Source organism: Desmodus rotundus, chromosome 2, assembly GCF_022682495.2.
Source record: "Desmodus rotundus isolate HL8 chromosome 2, HLdesRot8A.1, whole genome shotgun sequence".
In the NCBI taxonomy this organism is placed as follows: domain Eukaryota; kingdom Metazoa; phylum Chordata; class Mammalia; order Chiroptera; family Phyllostomidae; genus Desmodus; species Desmodus rotundus.
The window spans coordinates 189,267,123-189,282,134 of NC_071388.1; the positions used below are offsets into that span (position 1 = coordinate 189,267,123).

The 15,012-nt window shown below is 35.5% G+C and overlaps 1 protein-coding gene across 3 annotated transcripts in view; it reads right to left on the minus strand.

The window, feature by feature from the left end:
- ERBB4 (erb-b2 receptor tyrosine kinase 4) overlaps nucleotides 1–15,012 on the minus strand; it is a 959,089-nt gene that overhangs the window by 130,692 nt on the left and 813,385 nt on the right. The gene's annotated exons all lie outside the window — the stretch shown is intronic.

Genomic DNA, 15,012 nt, shown 5'->3' on the forward strand with positions numbered 1-15,012 from the left:
AGAATGAAATAAAATAATTTCTAGGTGTCTCAGTTTTGCACACCTATAAAATATACATAAAATTCTACCTACCTTACAGGGCTGATAAAAGAAATAAAATAGTCCATAAAGAAGTCTTATACATGTATTCAGTAAGAGCTCAGTAAGTGTTAGTCATTATTCTTCATCAGAGGTAAGATTGATTCATAAAGTCTGTCATTGAATTCGATTGCTTTAGCGCTAAAGGTTAATCTTAGCCAACTCTCCTCTCCTCTCATTCAAGGGAAGGTTCTGAGTTCTTCCTTTCCGACTTCCAGTCCTGATGATATCACAGGGATGTGGACATAGGTGAAGACCCTGGCATTTTTAAGACAAAAAAAAAATGGCCCAAATGACAGAACACTTCAAAGCTCCAGAAAAAATACAACTAAGCGAGGAAGAGATAGCCAACCTATTAGACGCACAGTTCAAAACACTGGTTATTAAGATGCTCACAGAATTGGTTGAATTTGTTTGAAAACTAGATAAAAAAATGAAGCCAATGCTAAGAAAAACAAAGGAAAACGTACAGGGAACCAATAGTGATGCGAAGGAAACTGGGACTCAAATCAATGGTGTGGACCAGAAGGAAGAAAGAAACATCCAACCAGAAAAGAATGAAGAAACAAGAATTCGGAAAAATGAGGAGAGGCTTAGGAACCTCCAGGACATCTTGAAACGTTCCAACATCCGAATTATAGGGGTGCCAGAAGGAGAAGAGGAAGAACAAAAAATTGAAAACTTATTTGAACAAATAATGAAGGAGAACTTCCCCAGTCTGGCAAAGGAAATAGACTTCCGGGAAGTCCAGGAAGCTCAGAGAGTCCCAAAGAAGCTGGACCCAAGGAGGAACACACCAAGGCACATCATAATTACATTACCCAAGATTAAATGCAAGGACCTACATCCAAGATTACTGTATCCAGCAAAGCTATCATTTAGAATGGAAGGGAAGATAAAGTGCTTCTCAGATAAGGTCAAGTTAAAGAAGTTCATCATCACCAAGCCCTTATTATATGAAATGTTAAAGGGAGTTACCTAAGAAAAAGAAGATCAAAAATAGGAACAGTAAAAATGACAGCAAACTCACAGTTATTAATGACCACACCTAAAACCAAAACAAAAGAAAACTAAGCAAACAACTAGAACAGAAACAGAACCACAGAAATGGAGATCACATGGAGGGTTGTCAATAGGGGAGTAGGGAGGGGAAGAGCGGGGGGGAAAGGTACAGAGAATAAGTAGCATAGATGATAGGTGGAAAATAGACAGGGGGAGGGTAAGAATAGTGTAGGAAATGTAGAAGCCAAAGAACTTATAAGTATGACCCATGGACATGAACTATAGGGGGGAAATGTGGGAGGGAGGGGGTGGGCAGGATGGAATGGAGTGTGGGGGGGAATGGGACAACTGTAATAACATAATCAATAAATGTATTTTTAAAAAATTACCCACTTAAACAGTACAGACAGTAAAACTTATTCCTTTTCTTTTTCCTCTCCAAATACTTGATACTCTTTTAGATAGCAACTATTAATAATTTTTTTTAGGTTATATATTATTTTATATATTTTCTGTGCATTTATTTGGTAATGTAAATATGCATATATGTGACATTGGTTGCTACTTATTTTATACAAATGAGAATACATCATATAGATCTTTTAGTACCTTACCTTTTATCATTTTATATGTTACATTGTTTCAAGTTCTCACAGATGAGTAACATATAGGTATACACCATTATGTCTAATTTAAAAAAAATGACCCTAGGCATATAGCATAATTAATTTCTTCTCTTTTAGATATCACTTCTCTTTTAGACATATAGATGGCTCATTACATTATAAATAATGTACAATCTTTTGCCCATGAGTTCTGTACTTTTAAAAATTGCCTCTCTTTTTACCTCAGGCTCAGTTGTCACTTTCAAATGCCTGTTTGCATATGTAATTTATCATTATTCTTAAGCACTTTTCCTAAAAGAGCTCTTATATTTAAAAAATGATAATCACAATCCTTACATTACTTTAAAGTTGGACTTTGGAAAGGCAAAACTATTTGGCAAGTATTGAGTAATCTGTTTGAATATAGATATGGGTATTGAGAACTGATCCAAGCAATGTGATCTTCTGTGCCAGAAAATGATGAGCACATTGTCATTAGAAATATCTAAATATGGACTAGATAACCTACTTATACAGTCATTTCAGAGTACTCGATGAGTTAGATTACTTTTAAAAATTTCCCAACTTTGACATACTTTTAAATTTTTTAAGAAGTTGGAGCTAATTTGCTATATATATTTTTAAATTTTATTTTAAATTTATTCATATGTCATAAAATGACAATGGGCTAAAAATCATGGGCTAAAATCTTTGGTCAAATATAATAACAAAATAAAAACTATTTGACAAATGCAGTAAATGTAGCTAAACATCCTTGTGTTTGTGATTAGTAAAGAGTGAAAATTTCTGCCATGATTGATGGTTCTATGATTCCATGTAAATTGGAATCAGTTATCAACAATGCACTCCTATATCTATTGCTTCAACATAACTAATTATTTATCATTGTTGACACAGAATTATTCACTATGATTTATTCTTTTCTGTCCTTAGCATATTCTTTTAGATTTAAATCCTTGTCTAAGTGGGAATTCCTTGCTATGAGTTGCTATCATATAAATAGTGATTTACACGTAATTCTTTTCTGTTGTATATGTGCTGGTTGAATAATGTAGGCTGAGCCTCTTACCTTTCCTCTTAGCTTTGAGATAGAATTCAAACATATACTTAAGATTTGGAATAATAGAGAAATGGACACTCAACATGTTAATAAATGGCATGGTGAACTCAGCATCAATCATATTTTATTTTTCTCATCTTCTTTGAAAATTCTTGCTATTTTTAAACTAGAATAGCACTCTCTTTAAGAATGTCTTTTGGATATTAACTTTGGAAACTGTCCACACAAAATTACATAAACTCCCCATCCTATTATGTGGCATCATTACATTTTGGCCTCTGATGATAATCATGATTTGAAATGGCCAGTGGCAACTATGACTTTGACATTTATTACACTGTCTTTAATGGTCTTTTTTTACCACAGTCATAAAGGATGTTGCTTTGTAAAAGCCATAATATTACTGCTACCATGACCTCACCTCACATCCTAAATTTTGGGTCAAATGATTGGTATACGACTAAATGAGCAGTCAGGGATGAAAAGGACAAAGGAGTAGGAGGAAAATACATGACTAGTTGGAGTCCCGCTGCATACTGAGAGGTAATTTACACAAATAGGCTAGACGAAAACAGATGGGAAGAGGGAGAGAGGGAGAGAGTTGACTAATGACACCTGACTGCCAAATGACCCTGTGGGTTTGATCGCCGGCAGGACACCTAAAACTGTGCCAGCAGCCACTTGGAACTGATCAGTGCTCACTCAAATTTCACTTAACAGGCTAACCTTGGTCTTTCTATTGTTACCAGGCTAGGGAAATTTACACAGTCACTAATCATGATCTAGAAAATATACATTCTCACCGGGCTCTCTTCTTTTAGAAAGTGTGTGTTTCAGAACTGTTATTGAGTTTATTGTTATAGTAGCCTTTGTTTCCAGCAGGGACATTTTGATACGCCTGCTCTTTTCGGGGCCTCTTTTGTCAGCCCAGAGTATGTGGCACCTTTTGTGGCTTCTTAAGAGCTATGATAAAAATAAATAATTTATTCTAAGAGTATGACTATATTATTAAATAAGTTATTCATGGTAAAATACCTTTCATTCTGATAGGTGAGGAATTCCTCCAACCACATATAATAGAGTCCTACCCATCTCCTATTCTCTTTCTTACTTTTGACTCTCGATCTCTTTTCAACCTCCAAATTACAGTTCCTGGACGTATATTGAAATACACCCTGGCTTGAAATTAAGACTTTTAGGTACCAGCACTGGTTATACAACAAACTAACTAACTGAGCTAAAACCTAATTTGACATCCTTGTGCTTAAGTTGTCCTATGTCCAAAAAGAGAATGACACATTTTCTCTAGTGCTATTGTGAAAACCAAAATGAGAAAAAAATATGTGTGTATACAAAGTGTATAATCTAGATTACTGTGCTCATTGAAACTGTCTAGAATTTATTTCCAGTGAAATTGCAGAACTTCCAGGCCAACTAAAATTTAATACCAAAAACTGAAATCTTTCTATATTATCTAAGAAGCCTTAGAATACATATAGTAATTATGATATTTTATGCATTTATAATCAGCATTTGTGGATCTTAAAAGATTTGCACATGTTTTGAAGATGTTCTTGAAGACAAGTGACCCTTCATTTATTTTAACCTTTAAGGAACGGCAAAGTTATAGAGGACAGGTGAACTGGGAGTGCAGACTGCGATCTAGGCCTTATTTAACATGTCCAAACTACACCATGTTAAACAATCAGTACCATTGTCATTTGAAAAAGAATTCTCTCCTACCCTCTCTGGTCCTAACACCTTAAAAAAGAGATTAAATTTGAAAACCAAGAGAAAAATGAGATGAATTCTAGAATTCTAAAATTTTCAAGTTGAAAGAAAAATTTTAGGTACCAATCAGTTCAACCTGCTAATAAAATTATTTTTCTTTCTACACCCCCATAATTTTCTATTTCTGAACCTCAAATGGATTCTAAGTTTATTGTAAGTTCTTTTGTTTAAACTGATGGATAGAGGCCACTGGGCATGGAAACAAATAAACCTTGCATTAGGGAAGCTGAGATGCCCTACAATCAGGCAGTGAACATTTCACGTGTTAGCAGTTGGCAAAGAGGCAGGTACTCAGACACAATAAACATAACTTGGAACGCAAGCCTTGGAAAAGTCTCATTCTCTGGGCCCTGAAGTCCAAAGATGCTTGAGAAAATGGTTGGGTGGTGTGGGATACTTGGGAAGTGCCAGAGACAGCCAGATTGAGAGTCCAGAAGAAAAGAGGGAAAAATGTATATGATCAGTGAAGATGGTTGTAGAATTTTTGAAAATAGGAAAGAAGGAAATTAAAGAGAAGAAAGTTATTAAAGAATGAGACACATAAAAAATGAATAGCTGAGGCATGCACCCTCATCTGATGACTTTGGTTTGCACTCACTCAGAATGCTGAGGACTCGGATAGGTTTCTGGATAGCCTATGAACTCTAATTGTAGCGTGCTAATTTTGGCTCACAGTGAAACATAATCTCTCTCTCTCTCTCTCTCTCTCTCTCTCTCTCTCTCTCTCTCTCTCTCTGTCTCTTCTCTCTTTCCCCCTTCTCTGTCTCTCTCCTTTTCTCCCAACCAAATGGTGAGAGCAGAAAAAAGATCTCTGATACAATTGTTTTAATATAAAGAGGACATACAGTTGGCCAATAGACATTTGAAAAAATGCTCAATATTGAAACACCAATCCAAAAGAACCTATGCACTCCAATGTCCACAGCAGCACAATTTACAATAGCCAAGTGCTGGAAGCAACCTGGGTGCCCATCAGTAAATGAGTGGATAAAAAAACTATGGTACATTTACACAATGGAATTCTATGCAGCATAAAGAAAGAAGGAGCTCCTACCCTTTGCAATAGCATGGATGGAACTGGAAAGCATTATGCTAAGTGAAATAAACCAGGTGGTGAAAGACAAATACCATGTGATCTCACCTTTAACAGGAACCTAATCAACAAAACAAACAAACAATCAAAATATAACCAAAGACACTGCAACTGAGAACAAGCTGACAGTAGTGACCAGAGGGGAAAGGGGAGGGAATTTCAGGGGAAAAGGGTGAAGGGTTTGTAGGAACAATTACAAGGGACACATGGACAATAACAGTGGGGGCGTGAAAAAGGGAGGGAGTTGGGGAGGGATGGGGTGTTGGGCTGGGGTGGGAGGAAAAGGCAGAAAACTGTACTCGAACAACAATATAAAAATATAAAAAGATTTATCTATTAATTAAATATTAAATAAAATTAAATATTACATTTAAAAATGCTCAACATCACTAATCATCAGGAAAAAATGCAACTTATTTTATTTATAAAAACCACAATGAGATATGACATAACACCTGTCACAATAGCTATCATCAATAAATCAACAAACAAGCATTGATGAGGATGTGGAGAAAAGGGAACCCTTGTGCACCAATGGTGGGATTTCAAGTTGGTGCAGCCACAGTGGCAAACAGTATGGAGGTTCCTCAAAAAATATAAAATAGAACTACCTTATGACCCAGAAATTCCACTTCTGGGTATTTATCCAAAGAAATTCAAAACACTAATTCAAAAGGATGCCTGCACATCTATATTCATTGAAGCATTATTTAAATAGCCAAGATATGAAAGCAACCTAAATGCCCATTGATAGATGGTTGAAGAAAAAAAGCTGTGAGATACACACACACACACATACACACATATATATACATATACACAATGAAATATCACTTGGTCATAAAAAAAAGAATAAAATCCTATCATTTGTCACACCATGTATGGACCTAGAGGGTATTATGCTAAGTGAAATTAATGAGACATAGAAGGCAAATAACAATATGATTTCACTTATATGTGGAATGTAAAGAACAATATTAATAAACAAAACAGAAACACACTCAGACAGAAAACAAACTGATTGTTGCCAGGATGAGAGGGGGTTGAGGGTTGGGTGAAGAAGGTGAAGGGATTAAGAACTACAAATTGGTAGTCACAAAATAGTCTTGGGTAGGTAAAGTACAGCATAGGGAATATAACTAATTATATTGTAATAACTGTGTACGGTGCCAGGTGAGTACTAGAATTATTGGGAGTATCACTTTATAAATCATATAAATGTCTAACCACTATGCTGTACACTTGAAACTTACATAAAATAATATTGAATTTCAACTGTAATTGAAAATTTTAAAAGAAAGCAAAGTTTTTCTTTATTCTTTCATTGTAGGAATACCAGTTTAATAAATTCTAATAAATTCTAAAGGAATACTGTAAATGGTACACAGTTAAAGAGTAATACTTTTTTTAAGTTATTCTATGAAATCACACTGGAAACTAATGTAACAATTAAAATGAAGGATATATCAATTTTCCTAATGTCTGTACCCACCTCTGTTTACCAAGAGCCTGACATTCAATAGCTTTACCATTTTATTAATTAGTCCAATGGCATAAATAGTATGTATTTTTCCATCTACTACAATTGTTTATAACGTTGTGTATAAACAAAACAAAGAGTGAAATATAGAATTTCAGTAAAATATCAACTCCATTTGTTTGGAAAATTCTTTAATTTTTTGAATTTTTTCAAAAGAGTGAAAAATCCTTTAAAAACACTTTAAAGAAGAAGGGTATCTTGAGACCATAAAGTTTTTGAAGAGTAAGGTAGGAACACAAGATAATTTGGAAAGCATTTCTCAGAGGCATAAAATAATAAATTATACATTTTCTCAAGTTAGGCCCCTCATTTTAAAGGACATTTTTTTTCCAAAGGAAAGCTTTGTATTTCTGGGTGTTCTTTATGGTAATATAATGTCTTTTCAGGAAAAAGGGAAGGTGGCTGAGAAAGTATGTTTTGTTAAAGTACATTCTTTTATATCAAGATAAGAATAGCTTCCAAATATAACATTATGTCTAATTCAATGTTAAAAATACTTTAGTGAATTTAAAATTTATACCTGTGCCACATAATATCCAAGCCGAGTTGAGCTAAAGTTCGTAATAAAACAAATGAACCAAAAGTCAGGTTGAAGTTCATTTTGTACTTTATCGATGTGTGATGAGTTATAATACAAGGGCAGTGTAAATTTCCCTCATTTTCTTTTTTTCCAACCACTCTTAAGAATTATTTTAAAATCTTCTTTAAAATTTGAGATTTTATATGTGCACTTGCATTAGAAAATTACCATCTTCTTTCAAATATAATTTGAGAAATATAAATGAAAATAATGTAAGATTCTTAACTAACACATATAAATTAAGGCACATCCATAAACATCCAATAATAGGTGTTCACAGCAGCTCCCTGATTCTTGTTTACTTCACCAAACCCTTTCACAATGCCTCAGGCAGGAGGTGATCTAGCCCCTACCTGAATACTTCCATTGCCAGAGAGGCCATGATTTTATGAAGCACCCCATTCTACTGTTACCTGAATCCAAGTACTAAACGTATCTTCCTTATAAAGATTCAAAACTGCGCCTTTGATTCCTGCTCTCGGTCTCTTTCTACTGATTTCGAATGACAAAATAATTTTTTGCTCTTTTTGCAAATTACAACTCTTACAAATTTTAAAGATAGTTATTGAATCTCTTATTGAGGTCTCTTTCCTAGACATAACATTCAGCAGATGATTCTCATACTATATGATTCTCTGGACACCAATCTGGAGTCTCTTGTCTGAACTTCATTATACCTAAATTTGACCCAGAAATAAGAATAGTGTTCTGTGTGCAATCAGTATAAGAGAATGTCAAACCCTCATATTCTGGACATTGCATATCTGTTAAGGGGGTTCAAGTGTAAAATAGTGTTTTGCAATACTATAGCAAGTCATTCCTTTAAAAAGGATTTTTTAGAATTTAAAAAAAAATTTATTGTTATTCAATTACAGTTATCTGCATTTTCTCCCCACCCCTCCACCCCACCCCAGCCAAACCCACCTAGGGTTTTTAGAATTTGTAGTGCGCATGGATGTGATATCCAGGGAATTTGTGATCCCCATTTAATTAATTTAAATATGAATGTGTGTATGTTGTAGGACAGAAAGCATATTACTTCCATTGGATTGTTTTATGGGTTCATGATTTCCATGCAGTTCAGAATCACATTCTCTACTGTGCATCACTGTTTGCCTGGTTTTCCCATTTTGACTGTGTACACTGCCTATATGAAACAAACTATAGGGATATAAATGGTATTCACATTTTTCATAATATGAACTCCAGATACATGGAATACTTGATTTTTACCTGAAAAATTATCAGTTTCTGCCCACTTTACATAATGTAAAGCATAACTTACATCTTTACCCATGCAATCAATAAATATTTGACCTTAAAGGGCTAAGAATAAAATTTTCTAAAACACTAGTAAAGGAACTCAGATTGTTGTTTATATATATATACTTGAATCCTCACCCAAGGACATGCTTACTGATCTCTGAGAAAGAGGAAGTGGGGAAGAGAGGGAGAGAGAGAGAAACATCAATCAGATGCCTCTCATTTGCACCCCTACCAGGGATCAAACCCATAACTTAGGCAGATGCCCTGAGTGAGAATTGAACCCGCCACCTTTTGGTGCACAGGGTCATGCTCAGCTCACTGAGCCACTTGGCCAGGGCCGTATTGGTATATTAATCAAAGCTATTTGGTAAGACTATTCTTAACAATCCAGGTTTAAAAAATCTTAATGACCCCACAATCTTTCATGTTCTCATCAACTGTAAAACTTTACAAATATCTTCCCCAAGTAAGAGATACCTTGTCTGTTGAATGTTCGTGAATCATCCACTTAATAAATCTGTGGATTTGATTTGTTTCAAATGAGCCCCTCTGTATCTCTACGAAGTCTTCCTTAGCTAAGTATCAAAACCATCTGTTTAACTAGTGACTCAGATATTGCTTGTGTTCATATCCTGCATTTTTTAAAACAAATAAATGTTATTCACACACCCAAAGCTTTCTGGCCCCATTTCTGAGTTCCACAATGCTTCAGGAGTTCTGGGTGGGGGTCCTGGAGCACACTATAAGCCCTTGCCATGTGGTTCACCTGAGTCATCAAGAAGACTACGTGACAGCGTATCTCTTTACCCTGCTGTTTCATTGCTTTCCTAACACGTCTCTTCTAACCTTCCTGGGTGAAGGTGATCATCCCTAAGACAGCAGGCATAAATAAGAGGTTGTCATTTTGTTTTGCTTTTTTTTTTAATGTTCTTTTTACCATGTCTTGTTTCTTGAGTAGCGGAACAATTCTTTCTTATGCTAAAAACTTAAATTCTTAAAATCCTTTTCATTGCTTGTTGCACTTTACATAGCCTTGGCTCATTCTGCACTATAGTCTTTATGATGCTGTTTTCCATGTGTGCCGGGATTCATCACTTGTCCTTGATTTTATAAGGTGTTTTCTTGGTGCACATTCTTGGTATCGCCAAAAGTAATGCAAAATGCCTTTTATATTCCAACATAGTAAGTCTTGGTGATGTTGCTGATAATTTAACTTATTGCCTTTAATAAACAATTTGAGCTCATTTTGCTTATTATCCATTCCCTATTATTATAAGTATGCCTGCACCCATAAATATTGTCGCTGACCCATCTGCTCATATGTATGTGTGCATACATATTTTTCTATTATATACTTATTTTGAGCCCCTGCTCCACCTGCCCTGAAGTGAGCCTTGTACAGGTTGGTCTCCACCCTTTAAGCATAAGTCTGGTAGGGGAGAAAGACTTGTGCAAATCATCACAATGCAGTGGAATATACTAAATAAATGTGTTAAATCCCATGGAGGCCTCCAGGAGCAGAGTAAATGCTTGGTGGGGGCAGACAGGGAGCTGGATAACACTGGAGAAGGGGATGGCATTTCATTTAAGTTGAGTTTTTAATCATCAATAGAGTCAAGAGATATCCCCCCCGCCTCAGGATATTAAGCAAAGAGAATTGCAAGAGATCAGAGTGATGAATGTTTCAGGGAAGTTCAGATTAGAACTGGAAAATTATCTTTGGACTCAGTCACTGAATTTTTTGTATGACAGCAATTTCATTGTCTGGGTAGGGAAGTAAAAAGGGTTTTTATTTATTCATTGTTTCCAATGCTAAGTTATTAAGACATGAGATATTGCGTATAGTTAGTGTTATAATATATAACACTACTAGTGCCAGAGAATAGGTAGCCTTGAATCCTGAATAGGTTTCATTGAAGTATTTTATATATAAAGTTGCATATAACTTATAATTTTATCTTATGCAATTATATGCATATATATGTGTGTGTATATATATATTCTGATATGTATTTATTAGTTTCTGAATGGAGATGTCAATTTCCTCCCTCTTTACTTTGTGATTATGTATAAGAAACGACTACACTTGTGCTTCCCTTTTTGGGAGGGAATAGGTCAGTGCAATGTGCTATTTCTCTACTTCTCTAAAGCCTCTTTGATAGGAATCTCCAGTCAAATTGTTTTTCTATTTCTTCACCAAGACCCTAGAGTTTTGATAAGCTATGAAAGAAAAAAAAATCTGCTCTTGGATCCCATCTACATAGTTGCTTGTTCACTTCCAAAGTCCTCCTTCCTTTTCAAAATAAAATAATAAGAAATCAATCTGCCTCTTATGTTTCCATAGACTACCTTTTAATTTCCTGCTCACAACCTCAAAGCCCAAGTCCTGAGGATATAGCTCTGTTAGTGTAGTAGCATCATTTGTTTCATCGAGACGCACCGCTGAGTTTGGTTGCTTTGAGTGGTCTCACATTTCCAGAAAGACAGCCTGCTACTGAATGTTCTTGTCAGATCATGTCGCTGCCTCCTTTTTCTTTAGCAAGGGATAGATGATTACCAAAGCTCAGTCTTGGTAAGAAGCCTTTGAAATTGGTTATGTGAATTCTTTTATTTTTCTATGGCATAGAAGATCTTCATCGGGTCTTTATCCAATGGAATAAGTGATGCTTACAGCCATTACAATGTCCAATGATGCATATTTTCTTCTTTTCTTTACTGTACTGGTTTGCTTTAATTGTTAAATATATCATTTTCATCAGTACTATCATTTATGAAACTCATCAAGTTCTCACTGTGTATGAGGCATCATTAAACTCTTGGAAAACAGCAGGCATTGTACTAAACTAAGTTATTTACATATGTTCATTGACATGTGAGTTATGTTAACACTCACAACTATAGCAGAGAAGCACTTCTATTATTACCATTTTCCAAATGAGGATCCTGAGTTTTAAAAAGATTACCTGGACCAAAGCCAAAGATGTGATATATGGTGGAGTAATTGTCCACATTTTTAATATTTTCATTGATCCTATTACTTAGATTCCTTTGATTTTCTGGTTTTCTTCTTGGATTGCTACTTAATTTCTACTTAGGAACTCCTCATCCTCTTCCATAAACTGCAGCATAGAAAGCATTCCTCAAGTCCCTTACTTTCATCTCTGGAAGGCAGATCAGCTTACATTTATAGCACGAGTAATTGGTGAGTGCCTCAGGCGGAAAGACAAACATAGCACATGGCCTGCAGGTTGCTGGAATAGATCCCTCAGTCCCAGAGTGCTTGGGCATCACAATGAAGCAGTCTTTTGTGGCTTCCCCTGGACATTCTTCCTCTAAAACAGTGAAGGAAAACTATCTCTTCGCTGTGGGCTCCTGGCTATGACACTATACAATGGAAAAGAAAGGAAAAGAAACTGGGATCCTGACTTCATCCCAGCCTTTCCAGTCCCCATTCCTTTCCCTGTTAGTCTGATTGCATCCCATGTAACTGTGATTCATAGGACTTGTTGATGCTCTTTTCTATGCCTTTAGGGACAAACACTAGCCAGAAATGGTGTGCTAATTTGTATTACTATACTTCAAAATATTCAATATGATAAGTGAGGCATTGTCAGAGGATTGTCAGTTGAATAAACCCTGAATTAGATGTCTCTAACAAATAGGGGGGGAGGGGAGAGAGAGAGAGAGAGAGAGAGAGAAAGAAAGAGAGAAAGTGTCATTGGGCCAAAGGATAGAGTTTACCAAGACAGCCAAATCAAAACTGTGTATGGGAAGATGGGAAGGAAAGGCCAGATAAATTTTATCAGAGCCTTTTAACTTGGGAGTCTGCTAAACTCTGAGAATAAGAGGTGAGCTAGCCTATTTGCCATTTATATTAGGTATAGTATTTATAAAACATTTTTAAAACTTTCATTGTATTTTTTCATTATCATTTAGTTCCTTTATACCCCACCCCCAGGTCACAATCCCTACACTGTAGTCCATGCCCATGAGTCCTTTTTCATTTTTGCTCAATCTCTCCACCCCCTCACCTCCCTCGACCTTAGCTGCCATCTGCTATATATGAGTCTGTCTCTATGCTGCTTGTTAGTTCAGTTTGTTCATTAGATTCCACATATGAGCAAAATCATATGGCATTTGTCTTTCTCTAACTGGCTTATTTAGCTTAGCATAATATTTTCCAGGTCCATCCATACTGTCACAAAGGGTGAAATTTTCTCCTTTTTTTGTGACTGAGTAGTATTCCATTGTGTAAATGTCCCATAGTTGTTTTGTCCACTCATCTACTGATGGACACTTGGGCTGCTTCTATATCTTGGTGATTGTAAATAGTGCTGCAATGAACATAGGGGTGCTTATGTTCTTTGAAATTAGTGTTTTGTGTTCCTTTGTATATATTCCCAGAAGTGGGATTACCAGGTCATAAGGCAGTTCCATTTTTAATTTTTTGAAGTATCTCCATATTGCTTTCCACAGTGGCTGCACCAGTCAGCATTCTCACCAACAGTGCATGAGGGGTCCCTTTTTTCCACATCCTCATCAACACTTGTTTGTTGATTTATTGATGATAGCCATTCTGACAGGTGTGAGATGATATACAAGGCATTTTACTAAATGTAATCTTTTGTCCACCGTCAAGTAATTGTAGGAGCCCATCGTCCTCCTGCTCTGATTACCCTTTGTTGAGATCATCATTTCTCTCTCATGCACACTGTTAAATAGCCTCCTAAGGGATCATTCTCCTCCTTGTATTTAGAAATTTGCAATTTGGGCAACTGGTAATGACAGATATTAGAAGCCAGTATCTCATGGGTAACTGTCCTCTGACATCTGCATGTTTTTGACTAACACTTTTATTCTGCTTTCAGAATTTCAAAACTTTTAAAGAACTTGAAATTAACTCTTAGGTCTGCCAGTGAAGCACATGTAAATTCATTCTCTTAGACCAGTGTGAGAAGTCTCAATGGTTCTATACCTTTCTTCCCTAGCCTCCATGGCCATGTTCATGCTAAAATATATACAGCAGGTCCTTAAGTAGTGTTTTGTTCAACATGGCTTTGTTATAATATTGGTAAGATGTCTTAGGAACTTAACTCTTATTTATAACAATTAGTCTACAGTATAATTGGTTTCATTATGTGTCATTTCACTTAATGTCTCAGAACCAATTGATGATGTTAAGTGAGGACATATTGTATAACCTTAATAAGATCCCATCTGCTATATTTTTATATTAGTGAAATAGGAGGCAAGTCAGAGGTTACCTTGAAATTTGTATTTTAAATTTTATTCCACCCAATTGGGAATATTATTTGATAGTTTTGATTAAGAGTAGCCAAGGTAGTTAAACTTCTTATGTCTAGTTTTTTTCCCCGATATAGTACTTAAATGCTGATTCCCCTTTACTTACACAAGAATGTTTTTTCAAGCCTTTAAAATTATTAATGACCAGAACTCTCTAAGGAGTGATTCCTCTTAAGTCCTGAAATTACAATTCTTTGAGAACATGAACTGTGGCTAATTTACTTGCCTTATCTGACCCAAAGTAGAGGTTTTTAAATCCATTCAGTCTCAACAGGAAAGAGAATACTCAGGTAGTATTTTCCTGTTAATGTCTTTTATTTAGAGAGGTAGAAGAGTAAGCTGTCAGAATAAGGAATCCATATTTTTACTGCTGGTATATTATGTGTTTTGGGGATAGAAAAATTGAGAAACAATTTTTATTGACAAGAAATTCAATTAAGTTTTAATGGGGGTTGTTTTGCTGATAAAACTCCTGATTATAGTAGTCGATTTAATGTTTTAACCATTTATACATTTTCTATCAGCCTTTCTTAAGACTTACTGGTAGGGGGGAAAACACTATCTACGATGGTACCAACATCAGTAGCTTTGAGAATGCTATTTCTGTGGGTTATTGTTATTCTCCCTTGTCTACAAGCCAATTTCTTTTAGACCCATTTGGTGCCAATTTCT